This window comes from Thermobia domestica, chromosome 11, assembly GCF_964235325.1.
Source record: "Thermobia domestica chromosome 11, izTheDome1.hap1.1, whole genome shotgun sequence".
Lineage (NCBI taxonomy): Eukaryota > Metazoa > Arthropoda > Insecta > Zygentoma > Lepismatidae > Thermobia > Thermobia domestica.
Window position 1 is genome coordinate 238,531,937 of NC_137464.1, and position 20,393 is coordinate 238,552,329.

General features: G+C 37.9%; 1 protein-coding gene across 1 annotated transcript in view; it reads right to left on the bottom strand.

The window, feature by feature from the left end:
- The window catches only part of LOC145664841 (uncharacterized), a 16,250-nt gene extending 5,132 nt beyond the window's left edge, over positions 1 to 11,118 (bottom strand). The window contains exon 1 of the mRNA XM_081731851.1: positions 11,014 to 11,118. The gene's annotated coding sequence lies outside the window, so the exon portion shown is untranslated. The remainder of the gene's footprint in view (positions 1 to 11,013) is intronic.
- Between the last annotated feature and the right edge of the window lie 9,275 nt (positions 11,119 to 20,393).

Genomic DNA, 20,393 nt, shown 5'->3' on the forward strand with positions numbered 1-20,393 from the left:
AATGCGGTACGATCGAAGTAAATATTCAACATTATCGGATTTTGCATGGAATGTTGTCGAAACTTATCAAAGAATTTGTAGCAACCCAGATGAAAAAGAATTGATAGATTTGTTGCTGAATAGCCTCCCCAGTCACGAAGCAAAAATATTAAGAAGCACTCCGAATAAAAACTTAGATGATCTGATGTTGAGAATAATGGAAATTCAAGAATACAATGATACAAATATTTCTAATATTATGGATTCTAGGAACTTTTCCCGTAGACAATTCCAGAGACCACAGGTAAACTTTGGTAGAAAGGTGAAAATTGACTCTGGAGTCCAAACCGAAACAACGAGTGTGCAGTCGGTACCAAATTTGGGAAATAATACTGCGTCACCAATAACAAATGGAAATAGTAGAAGAGGATGGAATTTTAAAAATGCATTCAGGAGACGATCATGGAATTTTCCCAGGTATGGTCCACCACCGCCATGGTACCAAAATCCCTATTACTGGAGTAATTATAATTTCCAGCTACCTGGAGGATCTGAACGGTCAGAGAATATAAATTCAAATAATGTTGCAACTACCACAAGTGGAGTAATGGTTCCTGAGACTTCAATGACGTCAACCTCGGAAAACTAACGTCGCGGTCTATTGATATGGGGGTCAAAGCCTGTGGGAGAGAACATTCCCCAAGTAATCTAAAAGCCTTTAATAGTAGTTTATCAAAAGACATTTTTCAAGTATATGGATACTTCATTTTCAAGGAAGATCCCAAGTTGTTTGATTATAAGGAATTGAAGAAGGGTCAAGATAATGATTTGTACTGTCAAAATTTAAAAAGAAAATTAGAACAGAATCCAGATTATCCATATCTAAAATTTCATAATTCAGTTATATTTGTTAGAAACGTTAAAAGAGGTAGTTGGCTGTTAGTTATACCGAAAGAAATGGCAAAAACATTGGTACACCGAATACATGAAAAAGGACATTTCGGTCAGAAGAAATGTTTAGCATTCTGCAGATCATTATTTTATTGGCGGACTCTAAAAACTGACATGATTTCCTGCATTAGAAACTGTTTAGAATGTGCGGCGACCAAACCGACTCCTTCAAATATACACTAAAGTGAAACTAATTAGTTTGTTTAACGTTAATGAAATGTGATCGATTAGAAAATTAGCCATGTATCTTTCTTTGTCCTTTGGTGTATTTGCTTTCTTTTTGACATCTGAGATGCCTTCTAACGAGATCACATATTTATAATTGTATTAAAATAAAACTCATGTTTGTGATCGATAAACGCGAAAAGAGCTGAACCGATTGAAATGATTCTTTTTTTTTTAATTTCCATCTATCTGGAATTGCTTTTCTATCATCTTGCTTTCATTAAAATGAATATCCTAAGGAGAGGAGGGAGATTATAATTTATGAGGAAAATTGAGTACCTCATGAATAATCCAACTAGGGACGTGAAACTCAATATGGAAGCTTCTTATTAAGAAAACAGGAACACTTGTCTCAGTTTCTGAATAGTATTGTTTTAATGACAAACAAAGGGAATTTTATATTTATATACAGTATAAATGTATTTAGGTGTATGTGTGTTTCAGCATAACTCTGGAACACCAGGAATTTCCTAATCTTTTTACATGTATACGTTACAATTTGGAAACAAATTCTGAGGAAGTAAGATACCTCTAGCCTCCCTAGAAGGTACAAAGGTATGATCTGTAAAAATAATAGAAAACCATCGATATTAGTGCCGAATTCATACTTTCCGTAATTGCTGAAAGAATAGTGACACTTCTGATGGCATTTAAGCTCAAGCGCATTCTTCAGGACGAATAAAATACATCTAGCACTCCTAGGAAGGTGGGAGGGGGTACTAAATTAAAAATCGGAAAACTACAGATATAAATGACGAATCCATAGTTTCCGTGGTAGCTAAAAAGAGTAATGACACCTCTGATACCACCCATTTAAGACCAAGTCATCCCTTAGGTAAATAAAACGCTTGTAGCACTCCTATGATGGTGGGAAGGAAGTACCATATAAAAAAGGTTCAAAACGAATTATATTAGTATCAAAACCCAAGTTTTCGGAGTCGCTGAGATGACTACAGGTATACTACATTCTCGATCCCATGAAAATCCAAATTCTTCCCTCATCGGCATGAAGCAGACAAGGAATGAAAAATAAAGTGTACAGAATGACTGAATTTAGTGTCGAATCCGTATTTTTTGGAGTCACTAAGCTAATTGCTCGAAATTCCCATGATATTTAAGCCCAAGTTTAGGGAGGAATTGGTATGTCAGCTAATTCGAGAATTGACAGCCATAACGCAAAAGAGGTTTACTTGTTGTTATTCATTCCACCTAGTTCTTTATTTTGGGGGCATGCAGGGGGTAAAAGTGAAGGGAAACGCTGGGGACGCCGTCTCCCCGCTTCCAGAAAATATAAGGGGGCTTCCCCACTTTTCAAAAAAATTACAATGGGCAAAGACAGGCACGGGGGACTCCGTGACGTCATGCGTTCCCCTACCTTTTCAAAAAATGAAATGAAACCTTTAAGTTTTACGTCCCACGGTTATGCCGGTTAGGCTAAAGGAGACGGTGATGATGAGAGATGAGTGAAATGGTGGAATGAAGAAAGTGGGAGGAAACGGGAGAACCCCGAGAAAACCCGCGAGCACGGTGTTTGTCCACCACAAAGTCCACACGGCGCGAGCTGGGATCGAACCAGGGACCCCAAGCACCGGAGGTGAACGCTCTACCACTGAGCCACCGTGCCCCCCTACCTTTTCAGAATAACGTTTACCCTTGGGGGCTAGGATACGGTGCCTCAGTAGTAGAGCGCTTACCTTTGGTGTGTAAGGTCCCTGGTTCGATCCCCGAGAGATAATCAAACTTTCTATCACATTCTCATTTCACCAATTCTTCAATCATCATCCGTCTCTTAGTCTAAAGGGCACGTTTAATTAAAATACTTACAAACCAGGAATTACTTATGGGGGTCATTGACAAAAGGGTGTGATAAAAAGAGGGTTGTAATATGAAACAGTGACAGAAAACCTGCTCTTAAGGAATTTCATAGAAGATTTTCTGACAGGAAAGAGAGAAAAGCGGGATAAACATCAATAACTCATGACAGATATTAAACAGGATGATGTCTAGATCAAAATGAGATTAGTTGAGAACTTAAACGTAAGGAAGCTTTTTCATTTGAGGAAAATGATGTTTCGGTGATGTCAGAATACTTTAGTTATGAAGAGAAATGTATATATATATATATATATATATATATATATATATATATATATATATATATATATATATATATATATATATATATATATATATATATATATATATATATATATAAAAGATAACCAAGAAAGTCTTGTCGCTTACTCACCCACTACCTTCGAACATCAGTATGTCACCTAAGACTATCTGGAAAATTAAAATAGTCCCCATCAGCATCGATGACATTCTGCCAACGTTCTGGAAGGCCATGGATTCCATCACGGTAAAACTTGGTAGAAGAAGGTTGAAATGAAGAAGGTATCAAGTGCATTTTGCAGTTCTACTTGGGATTTGAACGAGGGTGATTGTCTAAGGTGTTTGTCCAATGAATGGAACACGTGATAATCTCGCGGTGCAATGTCTGGGAAGTATGGTAGATGCAATAGTTTTTTCATCCAAGGAGTAGAATGGTGTCCTAGGTCTTCTTAGCCATGTGAGGCTTAGCATTGTTTTGTAATAGGAGAAACCCTTTACGATTCAGAAGTGCTGGCTCCAGAGTTTTGAGTTTTTATTGAACACGGCTCAATTGCTGACAGTACACAGTTGCAGTGGTGTTCTGACCAGCTGGTACCAGTTCCCGATGCAGGATGCCGCGAGCAGTCCACTAAACACACAGGAAGACCTTTTTCTGGTGCAGTGGTGGTTTCGGCTGTTTTGAAACCGGTCCATGGGATCCTAACCAATGATGATGGCGCCGTGGAGGTTCGTGCAGGACCCACTTCTCGTCACTTATCAACACCTTGACCAGAAATGGCTTCTTCCTCAGACGAGACAGCAAAGAAACATAGGCATGTGCTCCCGTTGTTTTCTAGCCCGGAGTCAAATCATGTAGGACCCATCGATCCAACTTGTAGTGCTTTCGGCAGCACCCCCAATTTGATGGAGGTGCTGCCGAATGGTTTCTCCACTCACATTGAATTGTACTGTAGTCCCAGTTTCTCACATGTCTGGCCACAGTTCGCCACAATTGCTGCCTGAAGATTTTCATTTTGTACATGTGTAGTTCTTCTGGTAGGTGGCGCGTCTTCGAACGTTTCGTCAATGTCCTTAAACTTATTAAACCACCGATGCACTGTTCGCGTAGTCACGTCATCCTCACCAAAAGCCTGGCACATCTTCCGCCCCGCTGCAGTGGCGTTTGACCTCAGTTTGAACTCGTATTAGTCCACCAGCGAACGAGTGCGGGCGGCCGATTTTGGAACTAAAATACAAACAACAGTGTTTCTAACCGGATCACTTGTAATTAATCTATCACAGTTGTTTTTGTCCTGTTCATAATAAATCACTTCACGCATATGTTCAAGTTAAGACAAACACAATTTCAAATATTATGGAAGTTATTTTCAGAACATTTTAAGGGACTGCAAAAAAAAAAAAAAAAAAAAGTACATACACCCTCCATATTAATATGACAATAACTTGTGAATAAACTAACCTCAGTATTCTACAAAGGAAAATGGGAACTTCGTATCATTAGAGTGTAAGGAATTCCTAATTCATCTGTTAACGAAACCTCGAAGTTCATCTTTGTGAATCAAAGTTATACTTTGGCAACTGCGCTTTCATTGTTTAATGCAAGTTCTATTGTGTAGTTTTGAGATAAGGCGTCTTCGAAATTGCTACCAATTTGGACCATGTGATCGATCGATTGACAGTACCTTCAGTAACAAATTTGCATTGAGATCATTTTCGGATTATCTGCAAAAGACTGGTGAGAGAGAAACTGATAATCTAACCGCCTCCGAAGGAGATTTGGATCCGCCCCTAATTAAGAAGGTAGATAAAGATAACTTTCTCTGATATCTAACCTGTGATTATTTAGCATGGTTTGGTAATTTAAAAATCCAGTATTTCTACCATATTTTGAAAAAAAAAATATTTAAAAGAAATAAACCCAATGTTACATTGAGGCGGTAGGGGAGCGATTAAAATTTAAAGTGGGGAGCCTGACAATTGATTTCTTATAGCTCTTGAAATTCAGAAAAAATGAATTTCATATTAAAAAAGAAATACAAAATACATTTTCAGGGTAACTCTTACATTCATTATATTATTATAAAATTAATGGTACTTTTGAAATTGATTAGAGTGAATAGATATGTATTTAAGTAACAAAACCACTTGCGTAAGTTTTTCAAAATATCAAGTTAGAAGAACGAAGCTTGTCTTCCACTGCTATCTCATTGCTCAAAGATACCCGCGATGAAACAATTGGCCGGAAATCTACGTAGCACATTTTAGTACTTACACTTGAAATAAAAATACAGCTGTTTAAAGACGATTGATTACCTTTGTCTTTGAATTTCATATGTGCACACAGGATTTGTTAAACAAGACCGTACATCTGATATGTTTGAACTATATGCAACTTATGCTCACGGGCTAAACTCAGTCTTCTGAAGTCAATCGACAAATGATTACGTATTACAGACACAAAGACAACACTAGGCTCCCAAGTTTCAAAATTATATTGTGTATGAAAACAGATAATAGAATTAATTCTTTGTCACAAGAGACCTAGGGTCTGAAAGAAATTCAGAGGGAGTTCAAAGGGAATTTCTATACTCATAAATAAAAGTTGTGAATTTATTGTGTATTGAACCAATGATATTTATGCTTACATTACCCATACGCTGATGTTTTATCGATACTTTTATTTCACATTTACCAAAAGGCTGGATTACGATTATAATCCTAAAAGAAAGATACATTGTAATCAGGTTTTACAAGGCAATCCCGAAAGACAAGGTATCCAATCCCGTAGTCCTTTAAAAAATTAAGGAAAATTTCTTCTTCACTTCCTTTTCCCCCAAAGGGTTCACATGAAATGAAATTTCTTTAGTTTAACGTCCCATGATTATGCTCTTTATGCTAGAGGAGACAGATGATTAATGAAAGTGAAACATTGTAAAATTAATTGTTGGGCTCTCACAGAACCACGTACAACAAAGACACATGCGCTAGCCAATAGACCAACGGAGAGAACTTCCACAGTTCTCGAGTGGAAACGTATCGGAATTCTTTCTTGGCTACAACTCAAGAAAATAATTTAGTTGTCAATCGATAGACCTACATTAAAACAAATACAAGCATCGCGAGCCTTAACTTGATTTAAACTTACAGTTACAAGATATTGCGCGAGTATCTAAGCTACCAACCCATAATTAATATTTTAGTCATTACATCTTATTACTGAGATTCACAGGTTTCTACTGTTTTATAATGAAATCAAATAAAACGTAATCAATTTTTTTATATATAATCTGCTTAATACACGGTAGAAACTCACTTGTATGCTATCTTGTTCTTAAATTGTTAATTTCCATGCATATGCCATTATTCACAATACATCTGCATTACTGTAAGAATAACCATTACTGCATTCAATAACAACTATATAATTTATGGAGTTCTTTATTAAGCGAAACAGATTAGGCTACTTATAACATGTAAACTGCAACTTTTGAAAATCGTTGGATACACTGCAGAGTGACGCTCTCCGTTCCCCTGTCCCACCGCGCTTACCAAGAAACTGATGTAAACACTACACTAGCGCCCTCCACGAAAAACCGCACTAATATCCTGGTCAGGTAATACAATATACACGCCCTTACGACGCTCTGTGGAGGTCGCATGTTCACTCTATCCTTACGCAAGTTCAAGGTGTAACTGAACTGCCAAAATCAGGTAGTATGTTGGATATACCCAAACCAACAACTGACTTTCCCCTTATCTCCATTCACATTAAACTCTCGGTATGAGGGTCAAGATCTAAGTGGAGATACATCTTGACATGATGCAGGAACATGTGTTCCCATCACTGCTGAAGCCAGAAGGTGACTTCCCTGCCTCTTCCCAGCAAGGTAGTGCGCCTCCTCACAATGCAATCTGTATCAGAGATTCGTTAGATGCAATACCGGCACATTGGATTGATCGACGAAATCCAGTTGAGTATACCCTTTCCCTTTCGACCTACCTGACACCCTTGTAGGGCCATCACAAAGGACCTGTTTATCAAGAAAAATCGCTGATATCTGACACCCTCGAACAACGAATCAGGCATGCTTGTGAATCTGTGACGCCAGTAGTGTTATTACGTGTCCATCAGGACTGGAAACTATGTCTTGCATTATGTGTAGCTCACAACGAGGAACACATACAGCATATCTTGTAGGATCTCACATGCAATGTTGACTTCAGAAAATTTCATTACTGATTAAAGTTAGATGAAGAATAAATTCAGATTCGTTTTTCTGGTGAAATGTCAGCTTAAAATTATGTGTCTCATAGCCCAATTCCCATTTCAAGTATTGGACCTGAATTCAAAATGTCGGATTTCAATATAGCCGCCATCATGCTAAATGATACCGTCTGGTGCTCTCTCACCCCAATTACCCACATCTAAAGCTTCGTCACCTTTCCTCAAGCCTTTCAATAAAAAGTGGTGTTGGACATTTGCCTCACCCTGTATATTCCAGTGCATATGAAACTCGGATATTACAGTACAAAGAGTAAGACCTTTTATTAAATTAGAAAACCGTATTAGCCTCCCCTCTTCTAATGGCGAGAGAGCTCGCATTTGGTGAACATAGCACCTAATCTGATCTCCAGTAGGAGAGAATTCTTTATGCCATTACAATGGTTTGGATTCCACGTTAATGTAACTCTCTCAGCTAGTTTAGTTGTTAGTGGGCGCAGCTTTCATGCGTGAGGTTCCTCAGGTTCGATTCCCTGCGAAAAAGCATTAAACGGTGGTTTAGATTTCACCTTAAACTGTAGGTACACACCTCATATACCCTCGATGCTGAAAAGGAACGCTAAACTTAAATAAATGACGATAGCTTTTCAATATGTAAAGTTGAGGTTCAGTGGTTTTTAGCCTCAGTAAAGTTGACGGTAAGTGAAGATACGTAGAGATGGTGGACGCAGTAAGTTCAAGGAAATAGCTGGTTTTTGTGGAGTAGAAAAGATATTGTAGGTGGCGGTCCTCTGCGCAATGTTCGAATCCCGTTGAGAAATAAAATTTCTAATTTAAGATCTTGTTATACGCTTTAAGCTAAAGAAGAGGGATAATTAATTGAATCCAATGATTATACAGTAACTGAAAGAGTGATAACATAAAAGAAAAGAAAGAACCTCGTAAATGAAATGAAATGAAATATTTCAGTTTAACGTCTTACGATTGTGTCATTTTGCCTAAGGGAGACAATGATTAAGGCAAGTGAATGATGATGAAAGACTTGGTGGAATGAGAAAGTGGGAGCTAAAAGGAGTACCCCGAGAAAACCCATGGACACGATTTTGTCCACTACCAACTTACTTGGCTGGCGATCGAACCACAGACCCCACGCATCAGAGGTAAGCACTCTACCACTGAGCCACAATGCCCCCTAGGAAGAAACTCGAGAAAGTCTCCGAACACGATGTGCTACAAAAAACTCACAAGGCCTGGGGTCGATCAATGGATCCCTTACACTAGAGATGAGTACTCTACCACTAACCCACTGTGCTCCTCGATTCCCCATGACGTTAGCAGAATATTCAGCCTACCCATCAATATGGCGAGTTGAGAGTTTTGTGAATTAAAAGCTAGCAACATACGTTCAAAAAAAAGAAAAAAAGAAAAGAACATACATTCCTATACCAGAGGTTACGTGTCCAACCATAGTCAATCAAGGATTTTGATTGTAGAGAGCGTATTATTTACTCTCAAAAAAGTTTTCTTTAAAAATAACTCACTCCCCCCCTCTCTCTCTCTCTCTTTGGCCTGTGGAACACAGAGATTCAATGCCACATTCACAAACGCTCCCATTGACTTCTGTCCTTAGCCAATTGGATCCAGTTTTTTACTTTGCATTCCTCTTTCTCGGAGATCCATCCTAATACTGTCCTCTCATCTGCACCTAGGTCTTCCCAATGGTCGTTTTCCGATTGGATTTCCATTTAGAACTTTGAAAGCGTTTCTACTTTCTTCCATTCTGGCTACATGCCCTGCCCACCTGAACCTTCTATACTTGATGACCTTAACAATGTTTGGTAAACGGTATAAATTACGGAGTTTCTCGTTCTGAAGTTTCCGCCATTCCTCTTAGGTACAAAATTATCTATATAGGCCTATCCCATTATGCTCTCAAAGAGAACATAACAGAAGTAGTGCATACGAAAATAGATATTTAACACTCCAAGGTTTATACCATATATGCGAATGTAACGAATGACTACTGGAAATGTGCAGTATTACTATGAAACAACTGGTGGAAAGGTAATGTGGGAGAGAACGGAGGAACCTACACATCCCACTGACATTATGTTGTCCACATGCTGAACCACTGAGCCACGGTGCCCCAGAAATATTATAGTTTGCTGTACTCACTTGTCTGTTGGAGTTAAAGTGTACTTTTATTCATTTTAAATAGAGAAGCGAAAGTTGACACTGTCTGTGATCTCAAGCTAACTCTTGGTTTAATGAATGAATACTACAAAACAAACAAACAAAAGAAATGTATATATTAGTAAATGAGTTGTTACTGCTATGTGGACTAAATCTTGAGAGGCACCAGACGCGCACCTAGAAATGTTCCTGGGAGGGGTCAAATGTATTTGTAGTGGGTATAACATAGAACCTGTCTCATTGTGCACCCGAAAAGACGATATGTGATTGTTAATTACTGCCACCAATTCTCTCAGAAAAAAAATAATAGAACTAAATTATTTTTATAAGAAAAGAAAGAGTACAGATAAAGCATAAAATCAAATCTTTAGCCTACATCAATCACTTCTATATTACATAAGTATAGTTCTGTTAAGAAGGCGTACAAATGTTAATCGAGTCACGAAATTTTGGGCGAAGGTCAGGAGCTGATGGGCTCTCCCGTTCTGTGCCCAAGGCCCTGGCACACTGAACACAAGTCCTTTGGCTGAAAATTTAACACCCTAATACAATTGATATTTTCCTTTACATTTATAAACACAAATTATTACTAACTATCCCCGCTTATCTAGTTCCTAGCGCGTGCGTCTTTAAGTACGTGAGTTCTAGTTAGTAATGTTTTATTTGTTTGTTCAACGTGCGATTTTAGCATCCAAATTGTATGAAAAATGGATCTAGACCTTAAGACAGAACCCGAAACATCATTTTAAATCATCTCCCACCGATAATCGAGCCATGGACTATGTGGCTAAATTGCAGAAAAGTACAAAGAAAACAATTGCGTTCTCTGTCGAAACTAAAAGTGTTCTATGTTATTTTAGACTGACACAGCGCCGCTCCAATTCACAATCAACTAAGGCCAATGAGAATATCTGTGAAGCGGGTGATGGATATTAGACATTTTGGCTCTATCGACAGGCTCTCTGGGCATGAGATAGGTGCCTCTTACTTAATTCTTATAATTCCACAACCGCCTAACGACGTTGAGGTCAATACTAAAAATTCTGAACACTCAAAGTGCTATGTCGGCCAATAATTAAACGCCGTACTATACACAGACAAAGGCTATAATTCACATAAACAAAAGCAGAATACCTTCAGAATATATAAATCAATAAAATATTTCTTTCACGATGCAAGAACTATAATATTAAAAGCTTAAAAGTATATTAATACAAGCAAAATAAATCAGAAAACAAATGAAGATCACAAGTCGCAAAGTAGCTCAAATTTACGTACACCCTAGGTATTTTCCTAAATTGTATCGTCTTAATTAACAAAAAACTTACCTAGACTGATCGGATTGAAGAATTTTTGGGTTTCTTGAGCTCCGTTCTCTATTAGCTGTCAGCGTACCCACCTTTCTTTGAGATGATACTTCTACGCAGCACAGCAGCACAAAATGGCGATTCACTTCCGCTCATTCGTTTTATACCTTCTTATGAGACGTATGAACAGTGTTGCCAACAGATGCCTTGAAAAAGTAGCTATGACAAACAAAATCAAGCTGAAAGTACCTAAACTAAACTAAACTTATAACCAATATAATTAAAGAAGGAAAGCAAGCAAAGCACTTCAGAACTTTGAAGGACCAACTAACCTTTTCCGAAACCAAACACTTTTATCGTTCACATTTAAAATATTTAAAGAGTGTTCTTCCATCATTCACAAGAAGTATTAAACTTTCTTAAGTTCTTTCCTTCGTTTACAATTCTTGATGCAATAGTAGATATATTTTAGTGGCATTATTGATTCAGAATAACACTAGAAGTACAGGTCACAAGGCGAAACCTCACATATTAACGTAAATTATATATGTCCTAATTAACCTTCAACTATTCTGGAGGAAAAAAAAAACTATACTTACATTTGGGTGGAATCTGAAAAATTCAAATTCTTTATTTCATAAATATTGAATTTTTGTGCTTTGCTAAAAAAAATCCTTAGTATTGGCTTTGATTTTTCGTTCTTATTTTGGTATTTTCAAGGGAATCGTAGTACCACATACACGTTCCAACATGTATTTGTAAAGCTACATGTATGTACTTTCATTGATGTTTGAGGATAGTCCACCCGTAGAAGGAAACGCCTTCTCTAATGCCAGCTGCATCTGTTGTGTCGTTTTAAGAGTTCTATATATTATATATAAAATATATAATATATATTTTAAACTTAAAAATATATTATATATAAATCGAGTTTACCAATCAAGACGTTCAATAAAAAAGAGTATTTGTAACGTTCACACTTATAGTTTGATACACTAGATCCCAAGTAACTCATATTGCAAAACGTCAGAGTGCTTATTTTGGTTTCTATTAATACAATGATAGTTCACGGCACACTATGAGGGTGTAAAAGAAACCAGCACCATATATTACTAACTTTAAATTTAGAGATAGCCTAACCAAATGACAACTGGGGTCTGTGAGACCCCACCAGAGTAGTTAAAGGGCAACAATGACTGGTGTGTTGGCGAAAGTGATACAAGTAAAATAGTTCCTGTATACTATGGTGTGATAACATAAGAAAGGATTAGAAAAATTGCAAACTATATTTCGTTTTAACTTTCATTTTTAAAGAAAAAATTTGATTTAAAGAGATTTTTAAGTACTGTTAAGAAAGAATTACTAGAAATTAGCAATTAAGGATGAATAATTGGCTAAAATTATAGATAAGAATGAAACCATACTTTTTTAAAGCTAAATATGGTGTAAAAAAAGCTGAGGTGGCAATATTGTGTATGCACAGAACGAGTGTTGACTACCAAAGTCGTTGCACAACTTAATTCTTCCACAGCTTCAGCTCTTCATGATTTCAAAGAAGAAAAATCAAACAGATATAGTCACAAATTTCAATAATAATAATAAGATAATTCTTTAAGAATAGGAATTATTTATTAAATGCAATTTTAATTGAATATTGTTTCGGAACTCTTTGCTACAATGACGTATACTTGATTAGAGTTGACCAATCAGAAGCCTCTTACGTTGATGTTCTATCTACAAAGAAAAAAAATCTAGTAGCTTAACATCTCATGATTTTGTCTATTAGGCTAAGAAAGACGAATGATTCGATCTTAGAGGTATTTAAATTAAGGAAGTCCTGTGTCCTGAAGAAAATAAAGGTTGTTTTTAAAAAATTATATCTTCCTAAGTTTTTACTCTAAACTGTTGAAACTTTCAGAAATGAAAGAAAAAAGTCCAATCTATTAGAAGATGCCGATTTACGTATGTGAATAAATATTGTAACTTTATTTCCTGCAAAGTAATAATGCTCGAGTGTCGTGAATGATAATGAAACTTCTCTTTCTACACTGACTGAAAGCCATTCTTGGATCAGCTTTCCAGTAGATAATTCACAAAACTTTCAAAATTAATTTCTCAAATAAAAGAACATACAAAAATTGATTTTTGGTTCGTATTTTAAATTTTAAATTGTCGTGTTCCCAAATGACAATCGGATTTAACGTAAATTTACAGTCAGTCGTTTTCTGTAACTACAGTAGGTTTGAAAGCGTTAAGGCAAGTGAATGATGATGGAAGAGTTGGTGGAATGGAAATGTGGAAGGAAAAGGGAGTATCTCGAGAAAACCCCACGGATACGATGTTGTCCACCTCAGATTTACTTGGTTGGAAATCGAACCAAGGACCCCATATACCAGAAATAAGCGATCTGCTACTGAGCTTCCTTGCCCCCTTAATCTACAGAGAACGTCACCAACTGTATTATTATTAAGTATTCTGTCTTTCATCAGGTCCTGGGACTAATGAGGATTTTTTTCAGTTTTAAATTTTGGCCTGGAAATGTTTCTTCCACTTTTCTCAATCTTAAACTTTCTCTTTTAACTTGGGGGCGCAGTGGCTCAGTGGTAGAGCGTTCACCTCCGGTGCTTGGGGTTGCTGGTTCGATCCCAGCTCCCGCCGTGTGGACTTTGTGGTGGACAAACACCGTGCTCGTGGGTTTTCTCGGGGTTCTCCCATTTCCTACCACTTTCTTCATTCCACCAATTCATTCATTTCTCATCATCACCGTCTCCTTTAGCCTAACCGGCATAACCGTGGGACGTAAAACATAAGATTTCATTTCATTTCATTTTTCCTCTTTTAACTTCCAATATTTTTTCCTATCTTTCAAATCATCGATCAGTTGTGTTCTTCTTCTTCCTATTCGTGGCTTCCCTTTCATCTTTCCTTCTATGGCGGTGTGAAGAAGACAATTTCTTCGCAAGATGTGTCCAATCCAATTGCCCTTTCTACGAAGGATGGTGTCCAGAAGTGTCCTCTTCTCTCCTACCCGTTTTAAAACATCTTCGTTTGTTGTTCTCTCTGTCCATTTTATCTTCTCCATCTTCCTCCAGCACCACATTTCGAAGCTCTCCAAATATTTATTCTCTAACTTCCGTAATGTCCAAGTCTATCAACCATACAGTCCAATGCTCCATATATAGCACTTGACCAACTTCTTCTTAAGTCCAATATTGAGCCTGCAAGTTACGAGTAAGAGTGATCTTTTCTTGTTGAATGCTTCTTTGGTTATGGCAATTCTTGACCTGATCTCTTTGGTGCAGTAAGCGTCTATCGTCAAAATACTTCCCAGACACTTGAAATTATCGACCTCTTCAAGTTCTTTTTGTTCCACTCTAATCTGTAAGGGCGTGTTTCCACGGGATATTCTCATGACATTCGACTTTTGGATGTTAATTTCCATTCCATACAGTTTTCCAGTGTCAACCATTTTGTCAATCATCTCATGCAGTCTTCCTTCGGTTTTAGCTATTGTAAGAAGCCCTTTTTTCCTTAATACAATATTGAATATACTTTTTAACTTCCCTTATACTTGGAAATACCAAATAGTCAAAATGTATGATGTTTTATTAATCATAGCAATAGAATTATTGCTTAGGAAGTTAAAGAATTTTCTAGATTGAGGAAGACAAAATATAAATGGAAAACGTTTTCCCAGTGCATTTCTTTGCAAAGGGTAGGAAAAGAAGTTTACTTTAAATCTCACATCTCTTATAAGAAAAGCAGCTTTAAGGGAGGTTAAAACTATACAATATAAGGGAAAAGAATGACTTAAAGATACAGCATTTAGTTTTGGTGCGAAGAGTCCCTGCTTCGTTCCTTGGCCATGTGAATTTGCTGTGGGCAATATCGTGTGTGTTTTCTCTGGTTTTCTTGTTTCTAGTGAACTATCATATCATTGGAATTCTAGAAACAATAACAACTTTTTTAGTTCGATTCCCGGCGGGAGCTCATGTGGTTCGGATTCCACGTTAATCAGTAGGTCCACGTCTCATATAGCCTCGCTGCTGAAAGGGATGATAAACTCAAAATCAACTCAACTCAACTTTTTGCAATATGATGTACTTGGGGTCTGAATATCCCCATTGGAGTTTATTCGTTGTCGCATGTTACATATGTTAAATCCAAATGAAGACGTATTTAGGAATAAATGGAAGAGGAATATAATCTAGATTTAGGATAAATTCGGTAAAGCCAAGCAAGCAATTATTTTTTACTCGGAAGGAGATTAAACTTTCCAATAGCTTCATAATTACGCTCAACAAAGATTTTAGTAAAATTACAATGAACTACTGTCAAAGTTACTATCATTTTAACATTATTATATTACAGTGATGCATAAACCGCAAATATACGAGATTAGGATTAGTATTTAGATTTCTGGACTTTCGGCATTTATGGCCATGTTAGCCCGTCACCGATGATGGTTGACGTTCCTCGGCGATCACGCCTGCCTGAGGAAACGGAAGAAAGGCAATGGTCTGGGACCCTTATGTCAGGCACCATCCCAGTATTTGCCTTGTGTAAAAGAGGAAAACCCAGGAAAATCTCCCTTAGGATGGACCTTAAAATCTCCCTTATTTACACTTTTTCGACCGAATGTTCCTACCGGGAATCAACCCGGGATTGCACGCACCAAAGACAAAAACGTTAGCGATTACTCTACACGCGGCCACCCTACACATAAGGTTTAGATTTTTTTTCGATATCAAAATTTCTGGTGGCCCTGGATAGTACCGTGTCTATGAACTTCTTCGGAGATCATACATTTCTGAAACGTTCTTTTCTTTCCAAGGGCCGATTACGTTACTCGCTTTTGGCGTAGGAGACCCGGGTTCGATTCTCGGCGGGAGTTCATGTGGTTCGGATTCTACGTTAGGGGGCGCGGTGGCTCAGTGGTAGAGCGTTCACGTCTGGCGCTTGGGGTCCCGGGTTCGATCCCAACCCCCGCCAAGTGAACTTTGTGGTGGACAAACACCGTACTCGTGGGTTTTCTCGGGGTTCTCCCGTTTCCTCCCACTTTCTTCATTCCACCATTTCACTCATCTCTCATCATCACCGTCTCCTTTAGCCTAACCGGCATAACCGTGGGACGTAAAACTCAAAGATTTCATTTCATTTTATTTCGGATTCTACGTTAATCAGTAGGTCCACGTCTCATATAGCCTTGTTGCTGAAAGGGACGTTAAAATCAACTCAACTCAACTCATTCTTTCCAGGAATTCTTTCTTCATCCAATTCCCATCCATCTCTACTAGTTTACAGCGAATATCAGTAAGATCTCTTTCAGCATTCACGAGGCGGTATAGAAAAGTGGAAAACACAAAATAGAAGTTGAGTGCTGTATAATGTAGCAAAAATAACACCACCATAGGTTTGTAATAAGGTCGAGGAAAATGTTATATCGTCTTGAAAACCATATCTTGTCACACCTCATTCTCATAAGATATACTCTGACGCGTTAAATGGGATGCTTACAAGAAGTACATGCTTCACTATTAGGAAACATAAAATAACAATAGATGCTAAATAAAAGTGTATATTGTTTATGTAAAAAGTATTTTTCAGAAGATTAAAAACTTGATTGGCAACGAAGACAAAGTATTAGCTGTTCAATTGAATCACCAAGTATGCGATACAAGCAAATGAGCCAATCATCTCTTCGCATATTTTTTTCACGCTCGACTCTAGCCATAGAAACTAAATACACGTTTCTGATTGGTTGCAGTTCGCGATTGTCCAAACCTTCGGTGCACGTATTGTGTATTATAGTAATAGAAGAAAATTGTCACGTTGTGTGTTGATAAAATTAAAAATATAATTATGTTTGGTTACATTTCGTAAGAACATGAGAGGCATTTTTTTCAAGCGCTACCCTAAAAAAAAAAATATGAGGGGCGCGTTGGTTCAGTGGTAGAGCGTTCACCTCTGGTGCTTGGGGTCCTGGATTCGATCCTAGCTCGTGCCGTGTGGACTTTGTGGTGGACAAACACCGTGCTCGTGGGTTTTCTCGGGGTTCTCCCGTTTCCTCCCTCTTTCATCATTCCACCATTTCACACATCTCTCATCATCACCGTCTCCTTTAGCCTAACCGGCATAACCGTGGGACGTAAAACTTACAGATTTCATTTCATTTCATTTCCTAAAAAATATGACTTTTGGTCACAAGTAAGCGGGTGAGGTTCGAACGTGGACCACCCGAGTGTGCGTAATGTCATGTGGTATTATCATGTGGGTAAAGGTGGAACAAAACGAGCCCTCCGGGGCTTCTAACTACTTCGCTCGCTACCGCTCGCTCAGCTGTTTCGTGGCTTAAATAAATCACTTTTATGCATTATATATTACGTGTCTTATTTTAATAATAAAAGTGTTATGAAAATTAACAAGAAACTCACCTTGAGCCGGGTTTAAACCCACTCCAAAAGAGATTATGATTACTAGCATACTAGACCACCAGGACCGACAGCAGCAGGCGTTTGATTTCTGCCATATGTATGCTACATGGCGAGAAACGGATAACTTCAACCAATCAGAACAGCGTATTTACTCCTATGGCTACAGTCTAGCGTGATTAAAAACTATGCGACCAATACGCAGTAATAGTACAAAGTTAATCAACCAACTACAGAATTGTAGTTCAACGTTTAACGCCTGCTCAGCATTTGCCATAATCATACTAAGCAGTAAGGTGTAATAGGTCAAACGAGTAAGTTTATGCATATTTAAAGTTCAATAATGCAGTGATCACTCGGAAAACAAATTGAGCAAATACATCAACCAAACACTCGTGATAATGTCAAATTCGAGTTAGAAAACTATTTGAGATTCTATATTTTTAACATCGATTTTGAAAACAAATTCCACAGCAACAACAATAGTCGCTTCTTTTAGTAATGCGTCCTAACTAGTTGTCAAAGTATGAAACACTTTCATCCGAATTCTGCAAATACTTAACTCAATAACATTCTTCTGCCTATTTATTTCAGGTATCATAACGTTGGGTATTGGTATTAGAGCTATCGTTCTAAACGTTCGTTGGTAAGAACATTGTAGTTTGTTTAAAATAGTTGAGGTCACTAAATTGTAAGGAAATGTTTAATTTATCCATTACCATCAAATATCGTAGAACACGTATAAATACCTACGCTTCTAGACGTAGTGGTCCTGGTGAACGGGGATCGACAAAAGGTCGATGAAGGCTCAGGGGGATGAAAGATCTTGGATAAGGAGGTCGATCCGTTCGCTTTGTTCTACAGTACATTACCATGGAAGATAAAACTGGAAAAATTCATTTCACTTTGTAATTCTGTGTACCCTTTAAAAAATCTGTATATTTGCGTATTGAGGAAAATTTGCAGCCAAAATTACGCACTTTAAGTGTACATTTGAGTGAGTAGTCAGTTGATCAAGGATCGAAATAACACGTATGGCAAAATAGCCCCCCACTTTAGAAAATTGAAATACACCATTCGAAAGCAAATCGTTTGTACCGTTTGTACCGAAAAAAGTTTTGTTTGTACCCTAATAGTTTTCGAGAAACAGGGAATGATATTTGGGGCGGGAGGCTAAATGTGATCACTTGTTTCTCGAACACTATCAGGGTACAAACAAAACTTTTTTCGGTACAAATGGTACGAACGATTTGCTTTCGAATGGTTTATTTCAATTTTTTGTGCTGTGATACGGGGCGGCTATCTTGGCGCCAAGATAGCCCCCTCCCAGTTGACCTCTCAAGTAACCCTATAAGGAAAATGGTACAAACGAAAATATTTTCGGTACAAACGGTACAAGCGTAGTACAAAGGAATGACCTAGTCATTGTTTCAATTTTCTAAAGTGGGGGGGGGGGACTATCTTGCCATACGTGAAATAACTACAAATATTTTTAAAAATGTACACTTTTAGATACATTTTTGAAACACCTATCAATCTAGAAAAGCTCGTAAAAAGAACCTACAAATGAAGACAACATTTTGATAGGCAGTAATATGATTAGATGTATACGTTTTGCAGATGATATGACACTTGTGATGGAATCTGAAAAGTAAATCAATAATGTTGGAAAACTGGAGGAAGACCTGTGAAGAAATGAAATTAAACCTTTGAGTTTTATGTCCCACAGTTATGCCGGGTAGGCTAAGGGAGACGGTCATGATGAGAAATGCATGAAATGGTGGAATGAAGAAAGTGGGAGTGCCCGGAGGGAACCCACGCACACGGTGTTTGTCCACCACAAAGTTCACTTGGCGGGGACTGGGATCGAACCCGGGATCCCAAGCACCAGAGGTGAACGCTCTACCACTGAGCCACTGCGGTACCCAAGACCTGTGAAGAAAATGGAATGGAAATAAATGTTAGAAAGACACAAGCTTTGCACGGGCGGATCCAGGACAGACTTCTGCGGGGAGAAGGGGGTTCTAATAATGCTGGTTAGAGCTACTTTTAAGAGCTCCAAAATCTGAGATGGGTTTTATTTATACATATATAAAAAACAAGAAAGTTTCCTCGTCTGGGGGCCAATCGCCCTGATCGCCCCCCTGAATCCGTCCTGAGCTATTGTGATTGGAACAAAGCGGTCAGTGTTAAATATAGAAACAGGAGGGGAGAAAATAGAACCGATGATCAGTTTGTGATACATCGGTAGTATTATTAGTAATTATATGAAGTGCGAATGTGAAATAAAAGCAAGGATAGGAATGGCGGAAAAGCCTTTAGGAGTAAGAGAAATATGTTTTGTGAGGACTTGAATAAAGAGTTGGGAAAAAGACTCATCAAATGCTTCGTGTGGAGTATTGTGCTGTAGGAGTCAGAAACATGAACATTACGCAAAAATGATGAAAAATGACTGGAAGCTTTCGGAATGTGAGTGTGGAGAAGAATGGAGAGAATTAGCTAAATCGAGCGAAAAATGAATTTGGTATTATTAGAAATGGTGAAGAAGAAAAGATCAATTTGAGATATTATTAAGAAGAGGAAGAGAAACTGGTTTGGACATTGGCTAAGAAGGAACTATCATGAGGGATGTGCTAGAAGGTATGGTGGTAGGAAAGATATGGAGGGGACAAAGAAGACTACAATTGATGGGCATTATAAAAACAAGTAAATCGTACATAAAGACAAAAAGGTTATCTGAAGACCGTGGAGCATGGAAGCTTCTCTATTGCGGCTAGGGATAGGCACAAGTCGAGCTGAAACTCGACTCGACTCGAAACTCGGCTCGAATTCGAGTCGAGTTTCGAGCCGAGTCAAAGGTAGTTTTCTCGAGTCGAGTTCCGAGTCGAGTTACTGTTTTTGAGATCGAGTTTCGAACCGAGTCGAGTTAGATACATGGCTCGCTCGTTTAGCTCGTTTTGAAAACATGGC